Source organism: Taeniopygia guttata, chromosome 1A (assembly GCF_048771995.1).
Source record: "Taeniopygia guttata chromosome 1A, bTaeGut7.mat, whole genome shotgun sequence".
Classification (NCBI taxonomy): domain Eukaryota; kingdom Metazoa; phylum Chordata; class Aves; order Passeriformes; family Estrildidae; genus Taeniopygia; species Taeniopygia guttata.
In genome coordinates this window covers 18,384,500-18,398,360 of record NC_133025.1, presented here as the reverse complement: position 1 = coordinate 18,398,360, position 13,861 = coordinate 18,384,500, and the positions used below count along the sequence as shown (strand labels likewise).

At 37.5% G+C, this 13,861-nt stretch overlaps 1 long non-coding RNA gene across 1 annotated transcript in view; it reads left to right on the top strand.

The window, feature by feature from the left end:
• Positions 1-13,861, top strand: part of LOC121468086 (uncharacterized) — a 58,653-nt gene that overhangs the window by 6,929 nt on the left and 37,863 nt on the right. Inside the window, exons 2-3 of the long non-coding RNA XR_005978044.2 lie at positions 72-439; positions 2,192-2,383. This is a non-coding gene — a long non-coding RNA (uncharacterized lncRNA). The remainder of the gene's footprint in view (positions 1-71; positions 440-2,191; positions 2,384-13,861) is intronic.

The window sequence follows — 13,861 nt, the reverse complement described above, 5'->3', positions numbered from 1 at the left end:
TCTCCAAATGCTTTGTACATGCCTGGGATGACTCTGTAGTAAGCAGCTGTGTTTCTATTTCTTGCCTGTAGCTGATCAGGTTCCAGAAATGAAGCGGAGTGGCATGCAGGTTCCCAGCTGGGGTCTCCTGAGTTCAAAGCAGCCCTGGCACACTGACCACAGGTAGGTGTGGCTGCGCAGCCAGGCACACCAGGAACACATCAACAAGGTCTGCTGTCTGGTGCAAAACTCATAAAATAGTATAGTATCAGTACAAGGGTTACTCCCCTTCCACACAGCAAATGAGTGCCTCAGGAGGAGTGCAATGTCAAGTGGTAACAACCACCGCTAAGGCTTACAGCATCCTCAGTTTCCCAGGTAATTTGTGTCTTGCCATCATAGGATAGGTTCCCCAATGTCCCAATTTGATGTCTGACTAATCCACCTGTGACATGGTAAGGTAAGTCTTCATATTTTGGAATCTTTACATCAATAATGTACAATTCTGGATGAAGTCGATAAGAACCAGAACTGGGTTAGGGAGCCCACATGCCATGGCAAGTGAAAAGAGATAGAAAATAAGCTCTTAAGTGTATACACTGAGCTTCCTTATTCTCATGCATTCCAGTTATCTAGCCTGGAAGAGAGGCTGAGATATGCAGAATTGTATCTGATTGCTTGCAAGTTTGTCACCATATATCCTAAGAACTGAGCCCTAGGGTAAAAAGTTACTGGGTTCTGTATATAAAATGAAAAAGAAAACAAAATAAAACCTGGAAGCTTTCTTTGTGAATATAGATGAAAATATAAGAGAGCAAGGGAATATAGTATTTACTATTGACTGTTAGGACACAACAAAAATTAAACTGGGAATTATTTAATAGCTGTGAGACATGCAATAAAATATTTGTCAAACAATATTTGTCATTTTTATGAAGATATAAGTTGTTACATAATATATCATACTTCACTAGCTTATTATTTTGCTTTTGTGAACATATCTTCACAAAAAAAGTAGATTTTTTCTCCTTTTTTTAATCATTTTTTATTACGATTCATCATGAAATACCTAGAGATAGAAACTTTGAAGATTAAAAGCAAGTTTACTTTAAATAATGTATAAAAATATTGAATAATATTTCTGGTTTATGTATTTACATATTTTTGATATACGAAAATTTGTTCAGGTTTATTATCCAGTAATAAAAGTCAAAGAATTCAAAAGAGGGATATAATCTTTCTTTATTGACCTAACAAACAACTTCACATATTGTTCATGGCTGTATCTGCAGTATAATCTACACATAGACAAGCAGATTTGCTGTCATTGGTGACTCTTTGTAACAATGCAGCCACTGTTGGGGTAACTCATGCCACTTTTTAGTTTGTGTCATTTCTTCAGAGATTGTTTAAAAAATCTTCCCAATTCATAGCTCCTTCACATGCAGATGGTTGTGCAGCCACAGGATGGGCTGCATCTGCCTGGTTGAAAGTGTCCTGGAAAAGAGGGGGTGGGGGGAATATATATATTTTTTTCTGCTGTAAAATATTCAATATTCTTTTTTTTGTTGTGTGTTAGAAGTTCAGGTGGTAGCAAGGGGATGGGAACGAGATGTTGAGCTGATATTTGGATGAGGCATCCCCACTGCTGAGGCAGACCTGCGTGCCACTCTTTCTGTGACTGGAGGTGCAGCTCCTTGAATATTGCCTATAATGGCATAACTGAGATTGTGCTGATAGATGAAATGACTTCTCAAAAAGACTTTCCAAGCACCCCTCCTTTAGTGGGGTTACTTTGTTTTAAAAGATTTAGTTTATAATGCAACTATCTGAAACAGAGCCTACCAACACAGATTAAAGGCAGAAATCAGCAGGTAGGGTCAGGTTTGGGCTGTGCTATTAAGAGAAAAAGTCAATTTGAGTTACATCTAGAAATGTAAACTACAATTAATTCCTCCCCAAACCAGTCTGTCTTTGTACTTCAAACTTTAAATTCTGGAATCAGGACTTCTTGTGAAAAACAGGAAAGACTGGTTCTTGAACTTTAGTCACGAATGTATTTCACAGGTGATAACTGATATATTCTGTGCATATCAAGAATCATTCCTGATTCCACAGTAGGATAAATTTGCCCCATATTTCCCTACAGAAGCTAAAGGAAAAAGTGATTTGATGCTGAGCTTTACTAAGACATCCTGATGCTTTCTTTCAGCTCGTTCTCTTTCCTAGGCATGTAAGAAACACAAATGCACACAAACACAGCAGCACAGGAAGATGAAGACCATGGAAAGAGGAGACAGGAGAATGAGGTGAAAAAACCCAAATAATGCTTTTCTGTGGATCTCCCAGGAGACATTCAGATCATTTTAGCTGTGCTGAGACGCTAGTCTTAAGGAGTCTCCAGGTGAGCTCTGGCTGTTTTGGAGATTGTTATTGCCAGTTGATATCCTGCTGCTCTTCTTGGGGAGCCTTTTGCCACACATAGCACGGCTGCCAGAAAGGACCATATGCTCAGGTCTCAGCACCATGCTTTGCAGCCCATACCACTTTGAACTGACTCAGATTTAGTCTTGTGCTTTCACACCAGGCTGAGCTGTGCAGCAGCCGTAGGGGAGATGGTGTGTGCTGGCTGCTGACAGGTACAGCCAGCTCAGTAAGACTGGCATACAGGCAGGTGGATGGCAGGGTGTCAGCTAGTACCCAAAGAGCCCTAGAAATACTCAGATTATTCCATCTGGAGGTATCTTAATATAACTTAATTTTAGGCCTATTCAACCCTATTAAAGATATCTTTACTAATTTCATTAAAACAGAAGATAAACTGTACATATAGTTTTTCTGTTGGCCTAATTTCCCAACTCACTCCTTTACTTGCTCTCATCAGTACTTTGATTCTACTCCTACCATGTTTCTTTCTGCTAACTGTTCCTTCCTTTTTGTAAATTATTTTTGTACTTATCCAAGAGATTTAACAGATGATGCCTATCTTCACATGAGGTGAGTTTGTAAGTACAAGTGCTCTGAATGTAAAGGGGACAAATACCACACCAGCCTAAGTGGCAAGAAAAAAAAAAACCTACAGAAAATATCTGTGCTTGCCATGCAAAGATTCATGGCTACTTTAAGACAACTGGTTCAGTCAGCATATTTCAGCAGACTTGGGCTATTTCAGTTCACTGTTTGCATATTTTATATCAAGTGACCTACCAAATGTCATGAAGAGGTGAACAGGGAATAGAGAAATCAGTCAAGGTGATGGATGAGATGCAGACTTGATTGTTTATTCAAATAATTCCCACAACGATTGAGTCTTACTGATTGCAGACACCATTTTGTCACAATCATTAGGAGAGGGCAAAGGTGACAGGAATTTAATGGCCAAATTAGAGCTATTGAACGGTGCCAAGTATGACGATATTTTAAAACTCTGAAGCAGAAGACTTTTTCAGTGACCAGCAACATTAAGAACTCCTATCTCTAAACTGTTTCTCTGTTTTGTTTGTTTATTTGTTTGTTTGTTTTTCTCTTCAAAGCACATATCAACTCCAAATGTATTCCAGAGAGTTTATTCAGTAGCTCCCAATTTCCCTCCAGGACCTCTCTCTTAAAAGAAACACCGATTCTCACTATTCCCTCCTAAAACCCTTCAAATATTTGAATAAATACTTCAGATATATCATTGTATCCTCCCTTCTTTCCTTTTTATGTTGGTCATGATGTTGTTGTGAGAGAAGCTGCAAGGAGCAGGCAGTAGGGCAGGGTGATCCTGTAAGGTGACATGCTGCAGCTCAGGTCTACACTGCCCTTGCCTTCAAAAGGGATAAGGTCCATACAAAGACTCCAACACGTTTATACAAAATCACGTGTTTCTTTTCCATCTTTAAAGACACTGCCATTGTGCTTGATTTGAAGAGAGAGGAGAGTGTGAAGGGCAAAGGGACTGTGAAAAGAACACCTTTTTTCCAAGTACCCTAGATTTTGTCCCTTCTTTTCACTCCAGAAACACCGTGTTTAGGTTAGTAATGGATTAAGCATGTGGATATATCTCTTGTTGGATGATAACTAGCTCATACTTGCATTCCTAATCCAAAAAAGGATGTACCCCATTATCCAAACCAATACAAATCCTTCTTGCCTGGTAAGAATTCAAATGTTTAAAACACAATTTTCCACCTTCTTTGAAAGAAAATTTTGGTCTGGTTGGTCCACAGATTTTCATCAGCATCAGACCATACAGTTCAAAGGTGTTGAAATGTCATCTTCTATTAGACATCAATTAACATAAAATGTTGCTGAGAATCAAAAAGAAAAAAAAAATTATCCCATTACAAAATAATGGAATAAGTGCAACCTAATTAATTTAGAGGAAATTAATGAGATTTAGTCAAGAATTTAAAGTACTGTAACATAAGAAGGACTTGAAAACATATTAATGAACTTCTTACTTTAAGATTTCATGGTGAAAAAAACAAAGAAAATGTTTATGCAGAATAAAAATAAAGTAAGAAGAGGAGAACAATTTTAAACTCTTTCTAGATATGATCAGAGCCATTAGGAAAGAGACCTATGAGTACATTAGATTAGTTGGTAGACTGAAATATGATTTTAAAAATTCTCATCATAAATAATTTATAGGAAAAATCCCTTTACATCATCTTTTAAGGTGTCTCAAGTTAATGTTTATTTCTGATTAAACAAGGACAGTTACTTTCCTAAGTTCACTTTGATGGCAGGTGTTTATTGTGAGGCGGGTTGAATTTGGACCTTTGCCACTACTAACTTGGAGTTTCTACTATGATCCATGAATTCAAAATTTGAAAATTAATGTTTGAAAGGATATACTTGTGTATATTCATTGACCAGAGAATCACTGGGAGTTGCTAGCTTTGTGCAACTGGAAAACAGATGAAATCAGAGTCCATAAGCTGGAGCATTTACAGCATGGTTCAGAAGAACTGCTGACATTATCAGGATTTGTCCAGCTTGAGGAGTACTGTATAAAAATCTCACCAGTAAGAAAAGACAAATTCAGAATGAAAGATGTATGAGGAACATCCTTTATGATGATAACAGTGGAAATCCTTTCTTATGAGAGCAGTGAAACCATTTTGGGTTTTTCATCTTAGACACAGCTAAGATGACATGATTTATTTGCATAAACTTATAAGGTTTACTGCAAGTGGGTCAAAATTACTAAACTAAATGATTTTTATAGCAACAGCTGAAAACAATCCAATTGTATATTTAGACTTCAAATTAAAGTTTTCTAATTTTTAGACAAGTGACATTCTATACAATTTTCCAAGGATCTCTTGAATACAAAAGACATTTCTTTAATAATACGGTTTACAAAATATATTGCAAAATTTATTTTCTTAAGTTAATGAGGCACAGAATTTGGTAACCCACTCTTTGGTCTCCCTCCAAAAAATCCAATTTTTATGATGAATGCTATGTTAAAATTGACTGGATTAGAGCTTGAAGACCAACTTGAAGTACTGCAATTCCATACATCTCTAAAACTGTTAGTAGGACCATTTTTCTGTGGCAGGAAACTCATCTTCTAGAATTTCCCAAAGCTACTAAGCTTCAGGATTAGGGAGATGCATCTTTAGCTTCAGCTTGCTCCTCTCTCTTCTCTGTATCTAGATCTTTATTTTGAACTGGCTCAAGGAAAAAAAAAGAAAAAAGAAAAGTATAATTCAATTATTCTTTAGACAAAATGTAAAATATTAAAAACATTAACCTTGTCCCTTATTTACTTCTCCTCTGTGAAGTCTTGAAGGCCTCCAGCTCCTTGCTTGGCTGGTCTTTAAACAGGGTATGGTCATGGCTTGGATAAATTGCCCTTTACATGGACAGGAGTGGGATTTACCCAAACATTAGTTAAGACTTTTATCTCTGTAATATATAAACTTATCTCTACTTTCTGCCTAAAAATAGCATTAACATTTTACAGAAAAATGTACAGATTATTTTCAAGTTTGTCTCAAAAATTTTGTTTCAATTGCAATGTCAAAAGACATTGCAGGGATTGAAAAAGCTCCTGCAGAGTTCCTAGTGATTAATCTCTTTACCAGGTGTGGAAATAAGAAGCAATATAAACACTGAAGGTGGGAAGAGGCTTTCAGGCCCTTCATTATGACATGTTTTATGGGCTTTGCATTCTCACAGACAATCTTAGAATCATGATAGAATCATGATATATCAATCAGAAAATATTGATATACATTGTGTTCAGTAGTGATGACTGGAAGTCAAGTTAATGCAGAGCCAGGTTTGGCAAGCTAAATCTCGATGAGTTCTGAAGTAAAACATTAGCTCTTCATTCCTTGTTTTTTGTTTGGCTAATCAAAGGCAGAGAAATATAACTCTATTGTGAAGCTTTATTTTGTAAGCCGTAGGGGAGAATCTAAACATGTCAGCAAGTAGCAATAATTGTCTAAATAATGCACCAGGTTGTAAATACCACTGCTCCTTTTATTTCACTTATGGAATTCAGCATACTTGGACCTTGACTATTAACTACTGTATTGAGTTAGGAACAAAGTAAAAATCACATATATTGCTTTCATACAAACTCTTACCATGTCAGATTCCACTGTGAGAATCTTTGCACTTCGTACACATTTTCAGGAAAATTCACAGCCAAATAAATAGAATGCCAAAAGTAAAATAAACAAAGTAACAGTAAAATGGAAATAGCACCTGCTGTACAAATGACAACGGACATTTTGTAAAGGCAATTATTTGAGTATCTTTATATCATATATCATATGAATGAGAATGGGCTTCCAGTGTTCCAGCTAGTATGGAAAACATCCACTGCAGACATTTACTCATTTCCATTGCAAGCATCATTAAAATAGAGACAAAAAACAGAGCAAAGAAGTTTCTCTTGAACTACTCATAAGCTGGCTTTGCTTCTTCATGACCTTACCCAAAGACATATATTTGAGAACTTACATGCCTTGTACCTGTTCAGCTCTATTTCAGCAACAACAGTGTCATATTACAATACAATAACTACAATAAAAGATTAATGCCTGTTGTACTGTTTATGTTAATGATACTTTTATTATGAGAAATGAACTCTTTCCTTTTCCTATTCCACCTTATCTTTTTAAAATGAGTTGTATATTGATAGGATTGCTTCTACAAGAAAATTAATTCCATTTAGTAAGAGGAGTTGTTTATTTATTTTATTTTGAAACATTCTCTAAAGCCTGAATTTAAGATATGGGGTTCAGATTCTTATGTACTGTACTCAAGCAGATCAAGGAGAGCTCATCCAAGATCCGTGAAGAATCTTGGGATTTATCATAGTAAAAATATCTTGGGTTTTCCCAAATGATTTATCACAGCTGATAAATTTGTTAATCTCTTCCTTTCCTAAGTGTTATTTGTCCATTTCTAGTGGCCACACATTTGCATTTTTTCACTCAGTTCTGAAAAACATATGTAGAAAAATCAGTTCTGAATCCTTTCTAAACTGGCAACAATTCATAGATAGAATTCAACGGTCACACATTTGATTAACACTGAATTGTTTATTTCAATCATGTCCATTTGTGGTACATGATTGATGTTTGTTGGTTTGTAGTCTTCAAATATTTATAGGTCGTGAACTTCTTGAATAAGAAAAGGCAAATATTCTAGATATATTTCTGCATTTGCGTTAAAATTCATTTTAATTTCTGGATGCATGGGCATCTGTTAGTTCTCCTACTGCTTAAGACTTTTCACACTTGTTGCTAAACAAAACTATTTATATCAGAGATTTTATTTGTAAATTACTATATTTCTCAAACAGCTCTGCTCAGTATATGCTAACACTGAATTGAATATGAGAAAAAATTGTATATGAAAAAAATATAAATTTTATATGAAAAAGAATTTCTGCTGCAGTGTTCTAAGCAGAGCAATGGAGCTGGTGAAGGGTCTGGAGTGCAAGTCCTATGAGGAGCAGCTGAGGCAGCTGGGGGTCTTGAGTCTGGAGAAAAGGAAGTTCAGGGAGACCTTATCCCTCTCTACAATTGCCTGAAAGGAGGTTGTGGTGAAATGGGAGTTGATCTTTCTTCCTAAGTGATAGGATGATGGAAAGTGGCCTCAAATTACACCAGGAGAGATTTAGATTAGATACTCGAAAATGTTTCTTCAAGCATTGGAACAGGCTTCCCAGAAAAATTTTGGACTCATCATTTCTGCAGGTATTTAAAAGACATACAGATGTGGTGGTCAGGTATGTAGTCCAGTGACAGACTTCACCATGTTAGGTTAATGGCTAGACTTGATTGTAAAGATACTTTCCATCAAAAAAGACTCGATGATTCCATAATCATCTAGTCACAGGATACAGGGAAGACAGAGACACATCTTTCTTGGAGGTGCAGCAATGGGACAAGAGATGAAGGACATCAGTTACAGCCCTGGAATTTTCAGTTGTATATTAAGATTAATTTTTTTAATCATTGGACTAGCCAAATACAGGGACAGACCACGCAGAGACATTATGGCATCTCCACCTTTGCAATTGTTCAAGACTCAACTAGACAAGTTGACTTGGTTAGGTGTGCTCTGAGCAGGGAATTAGACCAGTTGATTTCATGAGCTCTACTCCAGTTTCAGCTATTCTGTGATCTCATGCTCACTTCAAACACTTTCAGGACCGATTTCCTTTACGCAAGTGCCTATTTGAACAAAACTTATAAAAAGGTAGTTATCTCTAAGTGTTTTTCCCCTATCAAGCTGTGTTGAAATTAGCCAAGAGGCTGAGCGCAGACTTTCAGAGAGTGATTGCGTGAATCATGTTCTACAAAAAAACAAGCAAAAATGTAGTTAATCAAAGGTTGGCATGTAGTTCTTTAGAATAGCCCTATCCAGGTTTTATTTAGCTTTCTTCCATCTGAAAATGTAAAAGATTCAGAGAACAAAGCATCATTGTTGAGAACATTAATTTTGGACTCTCCTAACTGGGTCCCAATCAAAGCTTTCTTTGTTAGGTAGTAAAACCTTCTCATTCTCTTACAAAGCCAAAACAAAGTAGAAACAAAGGTTACAAGGGGATAAAGAGACCAAAACCCAGCTGACTTCCTTAGTGCAGCTTCAGAACAAAATACAGATCAGATTCACAGGTGGTCTCAACCATCCCAAATCACCTAACCATCAGGTGAGCATCTGGTCCCATACACAAGCTTAAAAAATAAAACCTGTTTATAGAAGAAAAGAACAGGTTAGAAACATAGTGCTTCAATATTTTGGGAGAACATCTTTGTTGTATATATACATTGTCATAGCCTTAACCCTGGAAGTCTTGGTACTTTGAGCCTAGTCTTTTGGCTGTGGTAACTCACATAATCCTCACATATAGGTATTCAATGGCTTGACGCTTCAGTCTCTGCCCCACCATGCTTCAAAGTCATCCTATATCACCAACATGGTTGACAACACATATCTGTTTCAGTCTGACTTTTGCTGACTTTTGCATTTGAGGAATTCAGCCTGTGGAGCAAAATGTCTGTTACCAGAGCAGTGAGACACCCTCAGTCAGGACAGAGAAGCTCCAGGCCACACAATAGATACACTCCAGTGGTTTGGTGTTGTTTTGAAGATCCCTTTCATTACTCTGGCAGCCCAGATCTGCTGAATGGCTGAGTATTGGTCACCTTAGCTTCATACTCAGAAGAGTGTTATTGTCAGGGCCAGGCTTCTGGTAAGACAACAAGTATTCAAGAGGGGGCAAAGGCCAAACTTGTCCTTTTTGTTTTCCCCTATTTCCTTTCCAGTCAAATTACTTACACAGTTTAATAGTAATTTTATATTATTAACAATACTAAACTCCTTACCTGATAAGATAGAGTGCAATTCCAAGCGAGACATTTAGTGCAGTGTATATCCTTTTTTTAGATTAGGATTGTAAGTATGAGATAGTTATCATATTACATGATATATATCAACATGCTTAATACAATGCTGACCTAAAAAACTCTTTTCTGGAGTGAAAAGAAGGGAGAAAACCTAGGGTACTTGGAAAAAATATGTTCTTTTCACAGTCCCTGTGCCCTTCACACTCTCCTCTCTCTTCAAACCAAACACAATGGCAGTGTTCTTAAAGATGGAAAAGAAACGTGATTTTACCAAATCCAGCCTTCATTCACAATGGTGTAAGGAGAAAAATCAGTATTTATCACCATGACATCAGCATAAGACTCTGTATGCCCTTTATGTTTTAAAACCTGATGAAGAAACTTGACAATAAAATGATCAACAAATGTAGATATAATAATCATAGAACTAAAATGGGACATTCAACTCAAAGAACTGCTTCTGTGTATTTTGAGTCACATCACTGTCAAACTTCTACATAAAGCACTTAAAGACTGATTTTGCTACCCTCAAGCTGGACTTATATTTTTACTAAGTGTCTATTTACAAAACAACACTCTTGCTACTGCTGTAGTAGGAGAGTTCGTGCTATATTAGGAAAGTGTTGCTGTGCACTTTATCACTGCTATTATGTATGAAGCAATTGCAGGCTTCAATTTTAGGTTTTCTAAAAAACTCAGAATTCTTTAACTTCAAAACGAAAACCCTGAAGAGAAAAATCACTCAATATGTTTATTAACACGTATGTTTCAGTAGCTACGGGGGTTTCATCAATACCAATACGAGCCTTATACATATACTGCCCTTTATGCTGTAGTTAAGCTCTCTGTGTGGCTGGTTGCATGGAAAACCTCTTGAGTAAAGACTATCAACAAGATTTCTGAAAGAAAATGGGAAATAGTGTCACCTCCAAATGCATGAAGACTGAGTATTTTTATTTAAACAAGAGCAAAGAAAATTAAGATATTTTTCCTATGATTATTCAAGGCAGTGTTTTAGGAGAAACAACATTCACTACCAAGTTGGTGCTGAGAGTAGAACCAGAGAACAGAAGGGAACAGGAACATTTACTGAGTGTGATTGTTTCCAGAGGGTAATTTAGAAAAGGGGCTGTCTGAGTCCAAACTAGCTCCTGACTCAGGAGTGTATGTGGAACAGAAGAAATCAACCTGCAAGTTTCAACTTAGCTGTAAGTTGCTGATTTTGGGAGTCTTTTAAACAATTTGGCACTACTTGCCTGCTTGTTATTGCAGTTAGCATTTCATTCAAGTGCACAGATATATTTGTCTCCTAATGCCTTGATGAGAGCAAGAGAGCAACTTTATTTTCAGAGTTTAAAAAGGTGCATTTTCTTCTGCATGGTTATCAGTTGTGTTCACTATGGCATAAATAAAGGTGTGAGGAAAGAGGTGCATGCAGTTCAGAAGCATCCACTGCTTCTCTCACTCTAATGCAGAAGGGCAGAACTTATTGAATGCATTTGGGCACCCCGTCACTGCTAAAATGGAAGCTGCCTCCACTCAGGAGGCCTCTAGGGCTTAAAGTCTGCAGTGATCACCTAAGAAACGGACATGCTATTACAGAGAATAAGCTTAGGGTAGAGCCATGCCCAGTCAGTTATCATTCCAGAGTGGTTGTTTCCAGTTCACTCTAATCTCAGTGAAGAATCACTAATAGACTTCATGGCAAAGAACTCCATTTATGCATTAGATTTTGGGTGGTTGTCAAAATAACATTTAGGGTTAGAAAATGTTACATGAGAATTCTTAGAGGAAGGAAGTGAAGAAAGCATTGAAGAGCTTTGAAGCCCCTGGATTATATGAGAGAGGATACTGGGATGTTAGCTTTTCCCCTGAGATGTTATGATTTCTGAAGTGCTGGTAATTGTCAATAAACAGAATACAAGAAAAAGGCTTATACTTTTTTCCTGTAAAAAAGTCCCAATATTTCATATGAAAGGAGAAGATAATAGTTCAGTTAAATCTATAGGTGAATCTGCAGAAGAAGGAAAATACAAGCTAACATTCATGTACAAAAATCCCTAGAATGGAGTCTGGTAATCAGAGCATCCACAATTCATCTGATGGACACACAGAAGGAAAGAGTGCAGTAAGGATGATTTTATACCTCTCACACTTCAGGTTTTCTAAACATTGCTCTTGCTGTAATGTGGATTGAGTGAAAGGTGATTTCAGGGTAAAGAATCATTTTAAGGCAAACCACTAACATCAAGGCGTCAGTTCTGTGCAGTGGAAATTGTTGTAACCGCAGATCTGCATTGCTCTTGTGACACCTGTCACTTTGGCTCTCAGAGAACAGATTGGCATGAAGGGACAACTTGCAGGTTGGCATATTAAAAGTCCTGCACGGAGAGTCAAATCAGATCACCTAAAATAAGTATCCATAATTGGTCAGCTGACTATTTCCTTGTACTCCCCAGACTCTGTTTCCATTAACTAGAGTGAGAGCTTGTGTGCTTTTCAGACAGAGAAACAAACGGTATCCAAGATGTGCATTACATGAATGCTCTGAGGAGCTGACAGAACAAGCAAAGTTCAAGAAGAACTTTCAGCAGCCAGCATTTGCTAAAAAAATCTTTCAGGCACTGGCAAAGTGCTTTGTGAGGAATATCAGTAAAGTCCAAGGGCCCTAAGTGACTGTAAAAGTGCAAACAAGCACATGCCTACGTAAATTAAATATGGCACAAAAAGCCTGGAGCTGGTGGTGACCGAGTCCTTTAAAGAAACCGAGCAGTTTACTGAGTCTTTTTTCTGGGTCTGAGCCAGCCAGCCTTTCCTTCTAGAAGGGTGCACCAGTGACGGCAGTGCCACCGTAACACTGCGCTGCTTCTCTGAACTTGGGTTTTGTATTTCTGCTGGCACCGCAGTGCACAATACAGGCACGTCCACTTGGAGACCTTTAACTCCTCTGTGATTTATAGGCATGCTCTGTGCTTCTGCCTGAAAGCGGGCACCAAAAAATCTGAAGTAGGAAAGTTCTGAGCAGCAAATTCAACCACAGCCAAGCTAGGAGATGATTTTCCTGTGTGTAGAGGAGTACATCTAATGTACCGAAGAATGCAGAGCAGGAGAATCCAGTATTTGCCTAATTGTCATATTATAGCCAAAAGCCCCAGAGTTAGAAAGCATGACAGAAAGGGTGACTTGTATTCATGTACTATCCATCTGAATGAGAAAGCTGCTTCTTAAGAGAACATACTCAATTTTCTGCTACTGAGATTTTATTGCATTGATAAAGACATTTAAATATCCTTTTAAACAAAGATGAAACTTAATCTCCTCCTCTTGAAACCATCTGACTACAGAATAAAAGAGGAACATTTCCTCCTTTTACCCCTGGGAGTGATATCTCTGCCAAGTCTCTCTTGGCACTGTAGAGGTTCCCCAGCATGAACATCAATTCCCCTCAGTTTCCACTGTGCAACCTTTTTGACTGGATGAGTCACTGCACACATACATGCATTCAGGCTGCAAATGACTCTCCTCACAAGTCTTGGGAGAGGGTTATACACAGCAGCCTCTCTGTTTGTGACCCTGTACAATATGGCACACAGCCTGCAGGTATTACCTGCAGGTAACTTTCTCTACTTACTGATCAGATAGAGGAAGTTTCCTATTGCAAGAGAAGCAGGAGCTCCCAGATAGACACAGAAGACTAGAGATTTTGCAAAAAGTTCTGTATTTAAAGTGCATATACAATGAATTCTAAAGCTTCCCAGAAAGTGCAAGCACAACAGCATATATATAGAATGGCTAACTGATTTAGAGCACATTCCTTCTGTTCTTATGACAGATGATGGAGTATGGGTAAAGTAGACAAACACCAAACTAAATGGTTAATGTAAACAAGCTATTCTTGTCACTAAGAGATTTTCTGCTGTACTATTAGACAAGCTTGGAACAGGGAAAGACTAAACACCTCGTACTCTAGGAGGTTGCTTAGAATATAGGTGTCTCCATACTGCTCTTCTGCCCTT